Source organism: Colius striatus, chromosome 9 (assembly GCF_028858725.1).
Source record: "Colius striatus isolate bColStr4 chromosome 9, bColStr4.1.hap1, whole genome shotgun sequence".
Lineage (NCBI taxonomy): Eukaryota > Metazoa > Chordata > Aves > Coliiformes > Coliidae > Colius > Colius striatus.
Genome location: NC_084767.1, coordinates 20,089,132 through 20,104,720, shown reverse-complemented (window position 1 = coordinate 20,104,720; position 15,589 = coordinate 20,089,132).

The following is a 15,589-nucleotide window of genomic DNA, read 5'->3' as shown; positions in this document are numbered from 1 at the left end:
GCGTCTCATATGCTTCTTCTCTGTTTGTTCTACACACATCAGGATAGTTATATTTTAAACTTTTCAGTTAGAATTCAGATAAGTGCAAACTGTCTTTGGTGCCCTTTCCTGAGTTAGGGTAATACCACACTTTACAAATTGTGGCACTAAAGTCTGTGTTTCTTCTTTGCAGAGATTTGAACCAATTGTTTGATTACCCTAAAGCAAAATGGTTGGCTTTGCATTTTTCAGGATGGGTTATATTTTACTTTCTGAAATGTGACGTAATTTCTCAGCTCTGCCTGGTGCTTTCATCCTATATATTTCAATATTTAATGCTCTCAACCATCCTATCGTTGAGCTGAAGGAGCACAGTGTTGACCAGCTCAGCCTCGAGCTTCAGCCCCTCGCCAGCTTGCCACTAGTGCGAGCCCACCAGCCTTGGCTGTCCCAGCAGCTGTGGTGGCTCCAGGCTGCTGACATGCTTACCCATGTGCTGTGCGGGGAGAGCCACGCGCTGCCCTTAGGAAGTGGCTGTGTTCTGAGTTGGCATAGCAGAACAAAATGCTTTCCTTCATCTTTCCTATTTGGGTCGTTAAATGATTCTCGTGAATTTGGACTCTGAGTGCTGAACAGTAAATATTTATGAAATGTAATGGCCAAGACTAAATACCTTCATTAGCATATATATTTTTATTGAGTTGCTGCTTTGTATGCCTGAGGAAATTATCAAATTACTTCTGTTTGAACTGCTGTATACAGTTTTAGGACTAGCATTTTTATTGTTGCAGCACTTTGGATTTTCGAATTAGGATACGGAGCATTTGCATCCTCCCCCATGCCCAAAGTAGACGTAGTCTATGAATAATGGAAGTCCAATAAAACCCAGTCTCTTCTTCAAAGTCCAAGTTGCCTATCTGCTTGCTGCTAGGTGCCAGAAAGAGAAGGGTTAAGACTTCTGGGAGCCAGGGGCTTTTTGTGAGGCCAAGGAGTATGGACAGGCCTGGCTCTTGGCCTGGCTCTGGCTTGTGGTGACATGACCATCAGCTAATCCCCAGGGCCCCTCAGTGCTGGGCAGCTGCAAACTGGGAGCTGCACTCAGCTGCTGTTTTGAAGATCTTCAGGTGCTGTGTCCTGTATTGGAGCTCAGATCATCCTGCTGCTGGAAGGTGTCCCTGAATTCCTCCTGGGAGCAGTCCCCAGTCACAGGGAGGGCTGAGAAGCTCTTGACAGGACTGAGGTGCCTCCAGACGAGTGCCCGGGACACAGGAGTGTGATGGCCACGTGCCCTGAGAAGCGTCTGCAGTGTGGTGGTATTGAATGTACAGGTCATTCCTTGTGAGAAATTAACTGTACCTGTCTAATGTTTTTCCAGAAATAACTTGCATTTTTTTCCCTCTCTGTGTCTGGATGTTTCTTCCTGATGTATATTGTCATATTAAGGTGAAGATAAACATTTTCAAATGCAGAAAGTAAACTGATGTCTGATGTCCCCTCTCAGACCATCTGTAAGACAATGTGTCTTGTTACGCTGATCCCTTGGCATGAAGAGAATCCCCTAATTGCTCAAAAAATGATCCAGCTCCGTTTTTATAAGTTTTATATAATTGTTCGAATGTTTTAAACTTTTCACTGACTGCAATCATGATGGTTTAAATGATCATTTGACTTTCTCATAGTATTCTTCCTGGGACTAGTTAAACTGTGAAACTAGTTAATGCACACTTGTTTAATTGTAGCAAAGTTAAGTATTAACATTAGCATTAATAATATTAACATAGTAACATTAAGAAAATCACTGTTTCATTTTCTTGTTGTATTGTCCCATTAAAGCTCCTCTATGAACATTTCCATTAAAGGATCATCTTCTGTGTCTAGTGTCTAACTCATATGTCTGATAGAAGGATGTTGTCTGCCAGATTAATTTCCCTGTTTATAGAATATGTATGAAAACAGCATGGCTGTCCTGTTTGTCTTGAGATGTTTATTGTCTCACTGGGTTTCATTCTGCCCCAGCACTGAACTTTTGTGGCTCTGTTAGAAAAACTTGACGAAAGTGCTGTTAGATGCAGGAGATTAATTCATCCTGATGTGCTGCATTTACTGACAGTTACCTTTTCAGGTTTTCCCCTCTGTGATCAGCCTAATAGAGGAAGGCTTTTGAAGGCTCTCAGTGCCTGAGGAGCCTGGCCCTGGCCCTGCCTTTCAGTGAGATTCTGAGCCCTGTGGCTGCCAATGAGCCAAGCCAGCCTCTGGGAGCAACTGCCTCCTGCCCAGACAGATGCTGCATGAGGACTCGGTCACCCCTCAGAGGCCAGGCCTGTGAAGGCAAATGGCAAAGCCCCACAAGTGCATTGTGTGGGAGTGGGGGGAGAGGGGGTTGCTGAGAGCCTGACACTGGCCTTTGAATGCAGCAGAGCCTCTGAGGAGGTAACAGACAAAAGGAGCAAACTCCCAAGGATGGCAGGGCCAAGCTGAGCTGAGGTCTGAGCTCCTGATGTAGCGGCACATGAGCAACCTTGAAGTCACTTGCAAGTCCTGTCTGCTTGAGGCATGGGGCATGTTCTTGGGGCTGAGCTGTCCCACGTTCAAATCTGCATCTTGAACCCATGTTGCATTTTCTGGCAGCTGTGCCCTTCCCTTCTCCAGTGGCCAATGAGTTGTTGTTTCTCATCTCTTTACTGTAAATATGTGTAGGCGTCTTAAACATCCCACCCTGGGCCTGGCTGAGGTTCAGGAGAATCACCATAAATGGAAAAAAGCATGTGAGTTTCCAGACCATTCCATGGTGTGACATATGCACACTGTACAGCTGGAACCACGGCACATGATTTATTACAGGAGGAAATCCAACAGTTGGCCCTGAGCAAAATCATCTTATGTGAATGGGTTTCTGCTGTAGATATTGCACTGAAACAAACCAGTGTCAGAACTTAATGGGCTGCTTTAGTTCACTCTTAAAACTGACGCCCTGTATGTGTGTTGCCCAAGTAAACCATGTGCAGCAGCGTCCTGGGGCTGGTGGCCAGTGGCTTCCGGGACAAATGCCTTGTTGGCTGTGGCCATTCCAAAGTGTGCTCTCCGAGGGCTGGGCACAGGCAGACACCCTACCTCGCCATGCTGCAGCAGTTCTGCTGCTCAAATAAAGCACCTCTGGAAGTTTGCCCTTCCCAGACCTGAGGCTTGTTTCCATCCTGATGAGCTGACAGGTCTGAGTACACAAATGAATTAAATTTGTGATAGTTTTGCTGTGATCTAACCCCACTGTTTAAAACTCTTTGTTCCCAGCTTTCAGTCCTGCATTATGTTTTTGCTGTGTTTATTTCTTGTTTTGTGAATGCTGTTTCATGTTTGTCTCACTAATGGGACAAACATTTCAGTAAGAGTGGCAAGATTTAGAGCACTTATCTGCTTTAATATTAATTGGTTGCCTTATTTGGAGCAATAATGGGGCCTTGGGGAAAACTTCATTCCTAGGTACCTTTGCAGCTGGAAGCATGTTCACCCTCCAGGGAAAGGAGCCTCACGTCAAACCCGCAGCCTACCCCAGCTCAGATTTTTGACCCCCAGCTGGGACATGGGCGCTGTGTGTCCCTCTGCCCCAATATTTGTTCCCCTTTCTGCACTGCACAGCCCCTTTTCCCAAGGACAGAAGCTGGGCCATTGCTCTGGCACAAGGGACATGTCCCTGGGTGAACCCTCAGTGTGAGCTGAGGCTCGTGTACAATCCTGCTCTGTAGCTGAACAGCACCCTAGCCCATGGGAAGGTTTGGAAGCCAGCGGGTCATTAGAGCTTTTTTAGGGAATCCTGCTTAGAAGAAGAGGCACAATGTGTGAGAAAAGCAAAGGATGAATTGGCTAAGGGAAGCATGGGGTGGGGACAAGAGCCCACTGCGGCTGAGAGGGGAGAGCTGGGCTGCAGTGGCGGCAACATCTGAGCGTATGGCAGGAGGGATGGGACAGAGGAAGGAGTGCAGTGCCGTGTGGTGCGGCGTGGTACATCATGGTGCAGTGCGGTGTATCGTGGTGTGGTGTGTCACCTGTGGCACTGCCGTCCATGCTCTGCGTAAATCAGGACATGTGGGATGCCACAATGCCTGGGCGGTCACAGCACACGCCGGGGCTGCTGGGTTTGGGTCAGACCCTGCTCTGCCCCCAGCATGGGCAGTGAGCACCCAGTGCACCCTCCACTCAGGCCAGGACACATGGAGGGGTGGGCGCTCACCTGCCCACACGCTCCTGGGGTTTTAAAATCCCTTTTAGGCTCATTTGCTGTTTCTCAGTATCTTGCCTTGTGGTTATTTATGCAGTCAAGATCTTTTTGCTGAAGCTGACTGAACCTTTGTGTTTTTTTCCAGTGAATAAACTGTTCACCTTAGCTACTGTCTGGAAACCTGGTTTGGCTGAGAGCCTTAACCAGCCAAAGCTGGCAGGCAAGAGCCAGGTGCAGACAACAGGCCAATTAAACACAGAGCACACTAAATGCATCCAATACCATTATGCTTTAGTTTGCATTAGCTGAAGAAACAAAGTGCCCAGATAAGTGGGCTTGGCAGTCTGGCACTGATCTTTTGTACTCTTTAGAAACCAAGTTTTAAAAGTGCTGAATATGCAGTAGACAATATTTTCCTTCTAAAAAAAGTCCCATTATATTTTCAAAGGAAATAAAGAATACCCATGATTGGGTCCTTTCAAAGAGAAAATAATTTCATTTACTCCCACGACCAATTAAGAACAGCTCATGAAAAGGGACGTTGCCTTCAGGAGGCAGGATGTGGCTCAGCCCAGAGCATTGGAAAAGCTGCCACGTTTGCTGTTGCCTTGTAAACAGAAAGTGTTGTAAGTGTTTCTGACATTTGAAGGGACATCACTGTAATCTCAGGTCACTAGCACTGCCTTTGGAGGAAGAGGCAGTACATTTCCACTGATTTTTTTTCCTAACTGGCAGACGCCAGTCGTGTGAAATAGAAATTGTTCCAAATGTCAGGAACTGGCTCTGCTTTGTGCAGGAATCAAATGTTTTGCTTCTCAAAGGTAGAGACATGTTTCCAGGCTTGGAGCTGTGGGCTCTCACCAAACACCATCCCTGTGCCCACTGCCTCAAGCCCAGGTGCTGGCTGGTGACCTGCACCAGGAGGCGGGAGGAATGGCCTGTCCTGCGTGGGTGTCAGTTTCATATACAAGGACTGATATGAGAAAACACGTGTGGACCTGAAGGCTCCAGATGGAATTCTAGGGGTGTGGGTTGGCTTTCTGTATGGGAGGGTGGCGCATAGGAACCTGTTGGTCTGCTGGCTCTTGGGGGGCCAGGAGCCTGCAGAGCATCCCCTTGTCCTACTCTCTGAGGTGGCAGTTCCTTGGTTGGGAAACAGACGCCCGAGAGCATCCGTAAAGCTGCAGCCATTTATTTAGTTTTGGAGTTCTGTTATTAACTGAATGGCAGGGATGGGAGGGCTCTGTTTCTCTCCCACTTCACCCTGACTGGCAAACCAGCATCCCTGGCTGCTGCCCTGGCTGAGTACTGTGGCAGGGCCCACTCCTCTGCCCATTGCTGAGGCTGGTGGAGAGGTGTCTACAGCAGCCCCTCACCCCTTGACACCCACACGATACAACAAAGGCTGCCATCCTGCTTTCAGGCTCCTACCCCCACAAAAGCTTTCTTGGCTTTTGAATGGTCAGCCACAGTTCACAGCTCGTGTCCCAGTCCTTCTCGCTGAGGTCTGTGCCAGGCAGCTGGCACCCGCTTGCCAGGAGTCAGCGTGCCTGTGATGCGTGGAGCGGTCGCTGCGCACAAACTTCCCATTTTGGTGGTGTATTCTCCCATCTCTCTGTAGAATTCCTTCATGCCCGTTTTTCACTTACGTTTGCTTTGTTTCTTGTTTTAATTATCAGCAAGTCTTCAGCCAGAGGAGCAGACTTGAGTCCCTTTGGCAGTCTCGGGCTTTTGCAGATAGCGTGGAGAGCCCGTTAAGGTGCCAGGGTTTTATACACTTTTCCCATTGATGCTGCTTGGAAAGACCTTGTGATCCAGTTGCTCTGCCTTGATTGATTCACTCTCATTATCAGTCCTGAATTATTTGCAGAGGTAAATGACAGGGCTTTATTTTCTCATAGTGCTTTATCATTTTATAAAATGCATCCAACAAAGTTGCTAATGGAAAAGCTTTTAACCTCCTGAGGCGGAGGGTGATCCTTGTCCATCTGGGTGAGCGCATGACACGTGGAGCTGACTGATGCCGTGGGCTACACAAAAACCTGCTGCTGTCTTTGCAGACCTCCCTCAGGCTACTGAGAGAGATAACAGACAGCCCAAGGTGACTGGCACAGCAACGGGGATAAATTGTTTGCTTCAAAAATTAAAGAGAACAGAAAGGACAAATCTATTCCCCTGCTTCGGAGGCAGAGGCACTTAACCTGTGTGTCCTGGCTTCACCGATGGGTTTCCTGGGAGCCTGGACAGCTGGAAGGATGATGCTAGTTGTGCTCTGTGACAAGATGAAAAACAAATGGATTCCCAGGGACACAGGAGTAAATATCGCTGCAGGGTGCGAGCAAAGCGACTTGCTCTGGGCTGGTACCCCCCTCGCAGTGTCCAGCGGCTGTCCAGTGTCTCCTCGGGCTGCTCTCTGTACTGATGTAGTGACTGAGGAGGGTCTTGGGGTTCTGGGGAGCACTGGCTTTGTTAGCAGGAGAAAAATCAAACCCCTGTATTGAGGGTAGGGTAGCCAGAGCAATGTGAGCGCAAAGTGATGATTACCAGGCCCATGACATATATACTTAAAAATTAAAGAAAACTAGAAGCCAAAGATCTCATTTTCCAAGTCCTGAGAAATGCATTTCCCTCACCCCCGGCTCTGGGCTTTGCCGTGGCCAGGGCCAAGGGAACAGAGCGTGTGGGAGTATTGGGTGGGACCCTCCTGGGTCCGCAGGCTGAGCCAATGGAACTGCCTGGGTGCGTTCCTCCTGCAAGGTCAGGACGGGCTGCAGAATGCATTTTACATAAAATGTGTGGTTTAACCTGTCTGGAGGTGAGGAGAGCAGCCTGCTCACCCTGCTGCCAGCACCGAGTCTGCTTGCTGCTGTGCCTGCTTCAGCTTCCCATTCAGATCCCCCTTCCTGTCAGACCTTGGTACATGGCCCAGTGGGCTCGTGGTTGCCAGAGCTGGTCTGTTGGTACCCACAGGTTATGTCCAAGGCATTTTTTAGCTAAACAGATCCAATTCTTCCTGAACCCTGTAAGCCTGTCCCTGGGCTGTTCCCGATTGCTTGGGGACATCCCCTCAGGGTCTGCTACATTCCCCTTGTGAGTCAACAGTCAGTTATGCAGTAGCAATTCACCTCTCTGCTGCAAAAACAGCTCTGGAGCAACTCTGCAGCTGAATGTTCTCCAGGCACAGCCTGAGCTGGAGTGGCCACAGCTGCTCCTAGGCAGCAGTCCTGAGGTGGGGATGGCTGAGCTCCCTGGGCATCCCCTGCCGCACACCAGTGGAGCTTCCTTGGTTACAGAACTGCTGCCAGTTCCCTCAGAGCTCAGCCAGCAGATAATTGCATCCTGTTTCTGGCTATTACATCCCATTTCTGGCTGCTGCATTTAAATAGAAAATGAACTTCAAGTTTAAATTACAATAATCTGTACCTATTGCATTTCTTTCTATCCTTCACCTCAGGGTGGGAATTAGTCCCACAGAGGTGAAACGGATCAGGGGAGTATTAGGAAAATTAGATGAAATGATGGTATGAGATGACTCAGTTCTATTGTGACACAGTCTTACAAAAGCAGGGCATTGAACAAAATGTACCTGTATTGAAAATATTTTGTTCATGTTGTTATTTCCTTTCAAAAGCTGAACAAACACTCTTCCTGGTTTATACCTTTATGTAACTTTGTTTTTTTTGTTTGGGCTCCTTGTGCTGTCTGTCATGGTTGTGCTGGGCAGGATGCTGGTGGGTACAGGCATGCCAGCACAGCCAGGTCTTGCCTGGGGCTGTTCTGGCTGTTGCCAGGAGCACCCCTTGCAGACACAGGGCATGAAGCTCTTTCGTGGTTAGAAGTAACATTATCCTTTTGTCACACTATACCAGGACACCAGCTTCCTGCCATCTTTGTATGTCACAGATGAGGGAAAAAAATGAATCTGGAGAGCCAGTTTTCATCACCTGACCAGATGCTGACTCTTCTTGTGCTGCTGTTTGGCACCTGCAAAGGGCTTTCAGGCCAGGGATGGGTTGTCAGGAGGTTGGTGTGCAGCACTGCTCAGCCTTGGGCAAGCCCCAGCACCGGGGACGTGTGGGGGCTGGTGCTGGGGAAGCTTTTCAGTAACAGCTCTGCTGCATCCATAGGCAAGCAGCATGAGACAAGCTGCAGGGGAAAAGCCTACATATCCCTCAGGTTTTGCCCTGGAAATGCCACTCTTCTGGAAATCCTGCCTATTCCCAATGTAATTCCCAGCAACATGTCGCAGCTTTGAAGCCTCTTATGTTTGCTGTGAGCCCCAGCCCTGACACGAGTGAACGGTTTAATGACCCAACTGCTAATTTCTTTGGGCCAAATGGAGCTGTAATGTGGTATCTGATGTGAAACGCTTCCTTCCTCGCTGGGCAGAGCACAGAGTGCCTGTAATGAGGCATCACCAGATGTGCATGCTGTGCTAATAACACTTCACATGTTGGTACACTTGGTTTTTTTTTTTTTTTATTTTTTAAGCCTACAGCATTTTTTTTCATGGTTAATATGAAAAAAAAATGCAGGCTGGCTGAGCATTTGGGGAGAAAGATGCAGCTCTGAGAAAGAAGGTAAAGAGCTTCTGCAAATATTTATGCACAGAAAAATCAATCAAATGATAATGAATCTCATTTACAAAAGAACGAGACACATTTGTGGGGCTGTAGCTCCCACAGCTGGTGCAAGAAGGGGCAGCTGTTTGTCTCAGACAGAGTTGGTTTAGGAGTTATCCACTGACATGCCTGGCCAGAGGCAAGGATTTTGTACTGTTCCCCCTGTGGTATAAAGCCTCAGGGAAGCCCTTCATGCTAGGTGGGTGTGCAAGCTTTAGGTGGTGCTGGTGGCTGTGATAGAAGCACCTGGGAACAGCACCCCTGTACCTGCCCACTCATGTTATTTAATCCTCTAAATTGCCCTGTGCCTCTCTCTGGGGTTGGATCCTGCCCTGGCAAGAAGGTGCTGTCGGTGGGGCTTTACTCAGCCATCCTCCCTGGGGGCTCCTGGCCAACCTCTCAGGTAGGAGTCTCTGCTTTTGGCTTTTCATAGTGAAGGGGAAGGCTGAATTCTGTGATGGGATGAGCTTGTGAGTGGTGTTTACCAGACCCTGGAGGGATGATGGAGCTGGAGCTTGTGTCCCTCGGGGAAAGAAGGCCTGTGCCCCCTCCCTATCTGGGCAAAGGGATGGAAAAAGTGAGTGGCATTATATCTCTGGCTCTGGGGAAAGGAGATGGTTGTAATCCTGAGAGAAGGTGTTTCCCACCAGCCTGTGAGGATAGCTGCCAGCTTCTTGCACCTGGAGGTCATCTGGCTCAGGCTTTTAAAGCCCTTGGAGGTGGGGATGGTGACTCATGGACAGTTTGTACATGCTACAAATCATGTCATGGCTGACTTCAGCAAGAATATATATATGCATGCCCCCAGCATGTACTCGCTAATACAGGCTATGAAGGGAAGTGGTACTTCAGAGATGAGAGACTTTGAACAGCCTAATTCCTGTTTAAAAGGAAGTTGACTTAAACCAACTTTCTGTATGAGGTTTACAAGCAAACTTTACTTTCCTCCCCCCACTATTTAGTTTTTGCTACTTTAACACTTTTTAAAAAGGGTTTTAATATATTTAAAACTGGTCAGGTAAAAGCTGTTGCTTAAAGGCACTGAAGGCTCTGAGGCAGTGCACTATGAATAAAACAAAATACTAGAATAAATATGGTTAATATGTAAACATATTTTAATCTGAAAGCCCCATAAGTTCCCCTCTACCTGATGAGAGAGTGGCCACAACTGCTTTTCTCTGCAGGTAATGTAGAGTCCTGTAAGTTGCACTTTTGCTATGAGAACTGGACACAGTACTCCAGATGTGGCCTTACTAGGGCAGAGTAGGAGAGGACCTGCTGGCCATACATTTCTTCATGCACTGAAGGGTCAGCATGAGATAGTAAGGATCAAACTATTTGTGGTGGTTTTAGCATCTCTTGGTGCTGTGGGAAATGCCTGCCATTGCTGCTCCTGCAGACAACCTTTGTGCAGGCAGGGGAGAGCTGTGAGGCCAGCACTTCTGCCTCAAGAACAGGGCTCCTGGGAGCCCTGCTGCCACAGAGGTGTGTTGTGTAGAGCTGCAGCTTGGGGCTGTTGGCTGGCACCTGCCCCTCTGTTTGCCCAAGATGAGATGTGCACCTGCCAGCTCTGTCAGGTCATAAAGGTGTCAGCTCCTTATCCAAGTGACCAACAAGTGCCATCCCCTGTTAGATGGGACAGGGCAGTTATATCTGGGAGTGTGGCAGAGGGTTACGCCTCGAGCAGTGTACCAGCCAGCTGTGTTGGGTGTGTGGGGCTGCTCTGGGAGCAGGGAGGGCTCCTCGAGCATACCAGCAGCTGGATTTCATGTTCTAAGATGACCCTGAGCTCATTTTTCACCCACAGTGTAAACTTGTCCCTTCCAGTGTTTGGCTTTCTACTAAAAGGTACAAATATCTGGGAAATTCCATATTGTATGGTGACCTACTTTACAGCTCCATTTCTTTCTTTTTTTTTTTAAGTACTGGGAAAACTGCCAAAAAGTTGTCTGCATGATTCTGAGGCTGGCCCACCAGCTTCCCTCTGGTCATGCCAGGGAGGCAGGAGGTGAGTCTGTAGGTGAAGCTTTCCCCCCCCAGGTGAGCTCAGCTGTGCTGGCTGGTTGCAGTGAGGTGCTGCTGAGGATGTTTTGGTGAAGAAGCTACGATTTTAAAATTCATCCCTTCTTCCTGAACTAGTCCAGCCTGGACTTACTGAGAGCTGAGTATGAGAATATTTGGTCAGAGTTTCTGGAAGGAGATGGTTTACAGAGGCATGCTTTTATATGGAGAATCCTGGGTTTGAAATTGGCTAAAAATTACCCAGGGGCATACATGAAATCCTCTGTTTTCCTCTGTAAGGTCAGCTCTATGAACACATTTGCACAGTGGATGACCGTTGTTGCTACAGAATCTGTTGCTTTATTATGAAGAGGTCTGAGCTTTAGGTAAAAGGCAGTACAGGTACCCCCTGGCTTCTGTAGAGCAAGATGGGGAAAAGCTCAAACTTGCCTTACCTGTGAGGATTGAATGAACGGAGACAGACTTCTCTGTGATCCCAGAGGGACTCTTGAATTATGGGAACTGGTTTAATGAAGATGAGGTGTCCTTATATACACAGATAAAAAAATGTATTGTTTTTACCCCTCTGTGTGCTCAGCTGTCACTCTGTGCTTGTACTTTTCTCCTACTGCTGAGCTTTTCTGCATCCCTGGCAGCACTTGTTTTCTGGGAGAATTTCGGTTATAAAGATGGAAAAGAGGGCTTGAGTCCCTGTTTGCTGGCTGAATGTCAGTATTTCTGATAGAAATGATGCACTTTGGAAAATTTCAGTTGGCCCAAAAATTAAGATTTCTTGCTGGTACGTGAAATAATTGGAAGCAAACTGAGCACAAAATCTGCTCTGAGACACCTCGATATCCTCAGGGGATCATGTCCTGTGAGCAGCTTTTAGCAGTGAAACAGCAATACTGTCCATGCTGGTTGGTCTGACATTAATCCTCACACAAGCACAGATGGCTGGGCAAAGGAGTTTGTGTTTTCACTCTCACCTCTGTCTTGCTGTGGAAAATCGTTGTTCCAGCTTCTGCTGGAGAAGTTGGGATCTTTCCAGCACTTTGGTGGGAAGGGCCAGGAGAGATGCTTCAGAGTTGTACAACATGGGAATGCTTATACAGTTATTAGTGGGTTTTTTTTCTTTTCGATTTCCAGTCCTAGAGGAGATCACCCATCTCCTGCACCCCTCAGAGAAGAGCAGCCTTGGCTTCATGAGGCCATACCAGGTATTCCATTGGTTGTTTTCAAACCAACTCCTGGTAACAGAAGTCCGAGCTTTTGACTGATGTCACGTTAAAGTTGCACTGGTGCTGGGGCCCCTCTGTGTGTGTGGGGTGCTGTAGTGGAGCCTTGGGGCTGGGCTGTGCTGGGGGCCTCCCTGAAGTTGGCTGTCAGAGCTGGCTCTGGCTGCTGGCTGGCTTCCCCCATGCTCTACTGAAGCCTCTCTGACTACTTTAAAGTAGAAGTAAGTCGGGCTCATCATTCAAATTAATTTTTCCTAGGTGCACTTTGTTATTTGGCTTTAAAAGGAAGGAAAAGAATTGCACTGAACATTGCAATTAATCTGAGTTGTATTCTGTAGCCATCTTTGAATCCTGCTGGAAACATAAATGAGCAGCGGGTAAGAGGGTGCAGTGCTGTAGCTCCAATTAGAGTGCCTTCTGTTCAAGTTCATAGGCTGCAGGTAATTTATACAAAGTGCTTGCAGTGCTTTGGATGCTTTAGCTTGATGGGGAAGAAAAGGAGGTCAGCGTTCACCTGAAATATGCCTGTTATTAGCTGCACTTCTCAGTGTTTCTGCAAGGCATAATTTAAAACCAATTTTTCTGAATTGCACCATCTGGAGGAAGAAAAAAATCAATAGTGTATTTACATGAGGTTCAGTAGCTCTACCCATCTCGACAGTGCCAGTGGGTGCAGCTTCTATTGCTGTGCCACTTTCAGGCTGTGGATCCTGGCACGGATCTGTGTATGGGGAGTAGCGATGCCCTGGGCTGGCCAGGGAGAAGGTTTGCTCTGCTCCTACAGCTGCTTTGCTGGTACTCGGGCTCCTCTGCTCAAGTGTTCCTCAGTCAGGATGGCAGTTTCCTTAGTCACTTCAGTGAGTACTGGGAGCTACGTGTCACCTACTCCTACACCTGTGGGAAAAGCTCTTCTTGCCAGCACAGCAGCTGGGCTCCTCTCTGATCCAGTACAGAATCCCAGAATGATTGGAAGGGATATTTAGAGATCATGCAGTCCAACCCCCTGCTAAAGTAGGTTCACCTCAGTCAGGGTGCACGGGAACACGTTCAGCCAGGTTTGGAAACCTCCAGAGAAGTAGATTCTACACTGTCCCTGGGCAGCATGTGCCAGGGCTCCCTCACCTGAACAGCAAAGAAGTTTTTCTCTGTGTTTACGTGGCACTTCCTTTGTTCCAGCTTGTTCCCTTGTCCTGTCACTGGCCACCACAAAAGGAAGACTGGCCCAAATCTCTCAACACCTGTCCTTTAGGTATTTATCATCGTTGATAAGGTCCCTTCTCAGCCTTCTCTTCCCCAGCCTTAACAGTCCCAGGTCTCACAGCTTTTCCTCATCACAGAAATATTCCAGTCCCCTTGCCATCTTGGTAGCCCTCTCCTGGACTCTCTCCAGCAGTTCCCTGTCTCTCTTGAACTGGGGAGTACAGAACTTGATGCAAACCACCAAGCTTTATATGGCACCTTCAAATTCCAAGGGACTATGGAAAATAATTTGGTGATTTCTTTCTGCTTTTCTGTGTGGACTTTAGGTTTATTTGCCATAGAGAGCATGCTGACATAGCAATAAAACTGTAGGCATGTGTCACTGCTGATGCTGTGCTGCACACTGACCCTGTGTGAGGCGGCCCCAGACACTTCCATTCCTGTTGCAGGGTCTGTCCTACTGAGGCTTTTGCTGGTGGATCAGGTTTTGCCTCATGGGTTGTGACAAAGAACTGCTCTTTTATTTCCCAAATGGGTTTCTCTGTCTGCTTTGATCAGTGTTGCTGGGGCAGTCTTGGTGTGGAGAGATGTGGAGGCTGCCAGTGCTGCAAGCACTTGGGGTCTGCCCGGCTCCCACTGATGCAGGTGGAAGCTTCAGCTGCATGTTGCTGGTTGCCATTTTAAAAAAATACTTTGAAATCTGGGGCTGCATCCCAGTCTAAGCTAAAACTCCAAAGAAAAGAAAGCAAAGCCCTACCTACCTGATGACTGTAATATATCATATAACGGTGAAGAAAGTATGAGCTTTGCCAGGCAGGTATTGGCTGTAACTCAAGACAGTTGCACCTCCAGTTTCTCATCAGTGTTTCATTCATAATCCGAGGTTAATTAACTCCCTAATCTAAAAACCATAAACAAAATATCATGTTAATTAAAGCAGCAGCATTTCACGTGTCCTGGGTGCCTTTTCTGACCCTAGAGAAAGGTATGATCACACAGCTTGTGCTGCTGTCAATACAGTACTGATATTCTAGTGTCCCGAAAGAGCAAAGGAGGGTTTATAATTTTGATTGTATTACTGCAGTGAGATTTTCCTCTTGGAGTTTAAAATGCCACAAACAAAAAAAACCCAAAGTAGTTGCCTGGTAATGGAATTCTGCTTCATTTATGGTGATGCTTGAAGTAGCGGGACCCCTTGATTTGCTGCGGAGCTGCAGCCCTCTGGCTGCTGAAAGCAAGGCAAGATTTTGACAAGCAGACAGCAGTGCCTAGTTCAGACAGGAAGGATGAATTTGACAGGAAGGATGCAAATTTGCAACATGAGAGTAATGCAACAGGATACTAAACTGATATTCCAAACTGACAGGTGCAGATGGGGATATACAGTTGTGTAGCTGATATTTTAAATATATAAATATCAATAATATTGTGACCCATGTTTGGTTTTAAGAATTGTTTTTTTAAGGCTGAAGGAACGGTCACTAATTCTGGGCAGGTGTCTCATGATTGATCCCCATGGTGCTGACATCTTCCTTCAAAAGGAATTCTCGCAGGACTACATGTGTGTTGCACTCTCAAAGCTGTTAAAGATAAAGCAGTGCCTTCTGGGTCAAAAATGACTTTCCAGAGAAGCTGTGCATAATTGTCCAGCATCAAAGAGCTTTTCATTCCATTTCAGAGTAGCCTGAGACTGCTAACACTGAGATGTGGGATTTTTATTGGCAATTTTTAATGGCAAAAGATCCAGAGCTGTTGGTAAAGCAAGAAGTTCTGGCTGCTCAGTGCTGCTGGCAGGGGCTGCCTCTGCTCTTGAATGCTGAGCCAGGTGAGCTGGGAGATCTGTCTGACCAGCACAGAAATTGAAGGTATTACAGGAGACAGTAGGAAAAGAAAGGGAGGAAGAAACCCCAAAATCATTGCTTAAAGCCACACCCTCTCTTCCTGGGCAAGGATGGACAAATGCTGGGTTGAGCTTGGGAAGTGGGGCAGCTGTCCTGGGCAGAGGGCTCAGCATTGGGAGCTAGTCTGGAATGAGGGCTGTGAGGAAAGGTGAGTCCATGCTGCACTCATTGTGCCAACTGCCCTGCAGTTTGGTGCTGAGCAGGTCCCTGAGTTTCTTCCAGTTGTACAATAGATAATTATTTCCTCCTTTCTCAGCTTGTTGTGAGAAGTGATTAGATCACACTGTGACAGTGCTCTGAATGCAGCAGTTGCTGCTTAGTGCCCTTTTGAAGACAAATGAGGTTTGAAAACTTCCTCTTCCAATCGTATTGATAGGAAGAAGGAGCACTTCTTGCTTAATGAAACAAGGTCGAACTCCAGTGACATGAGTTGTT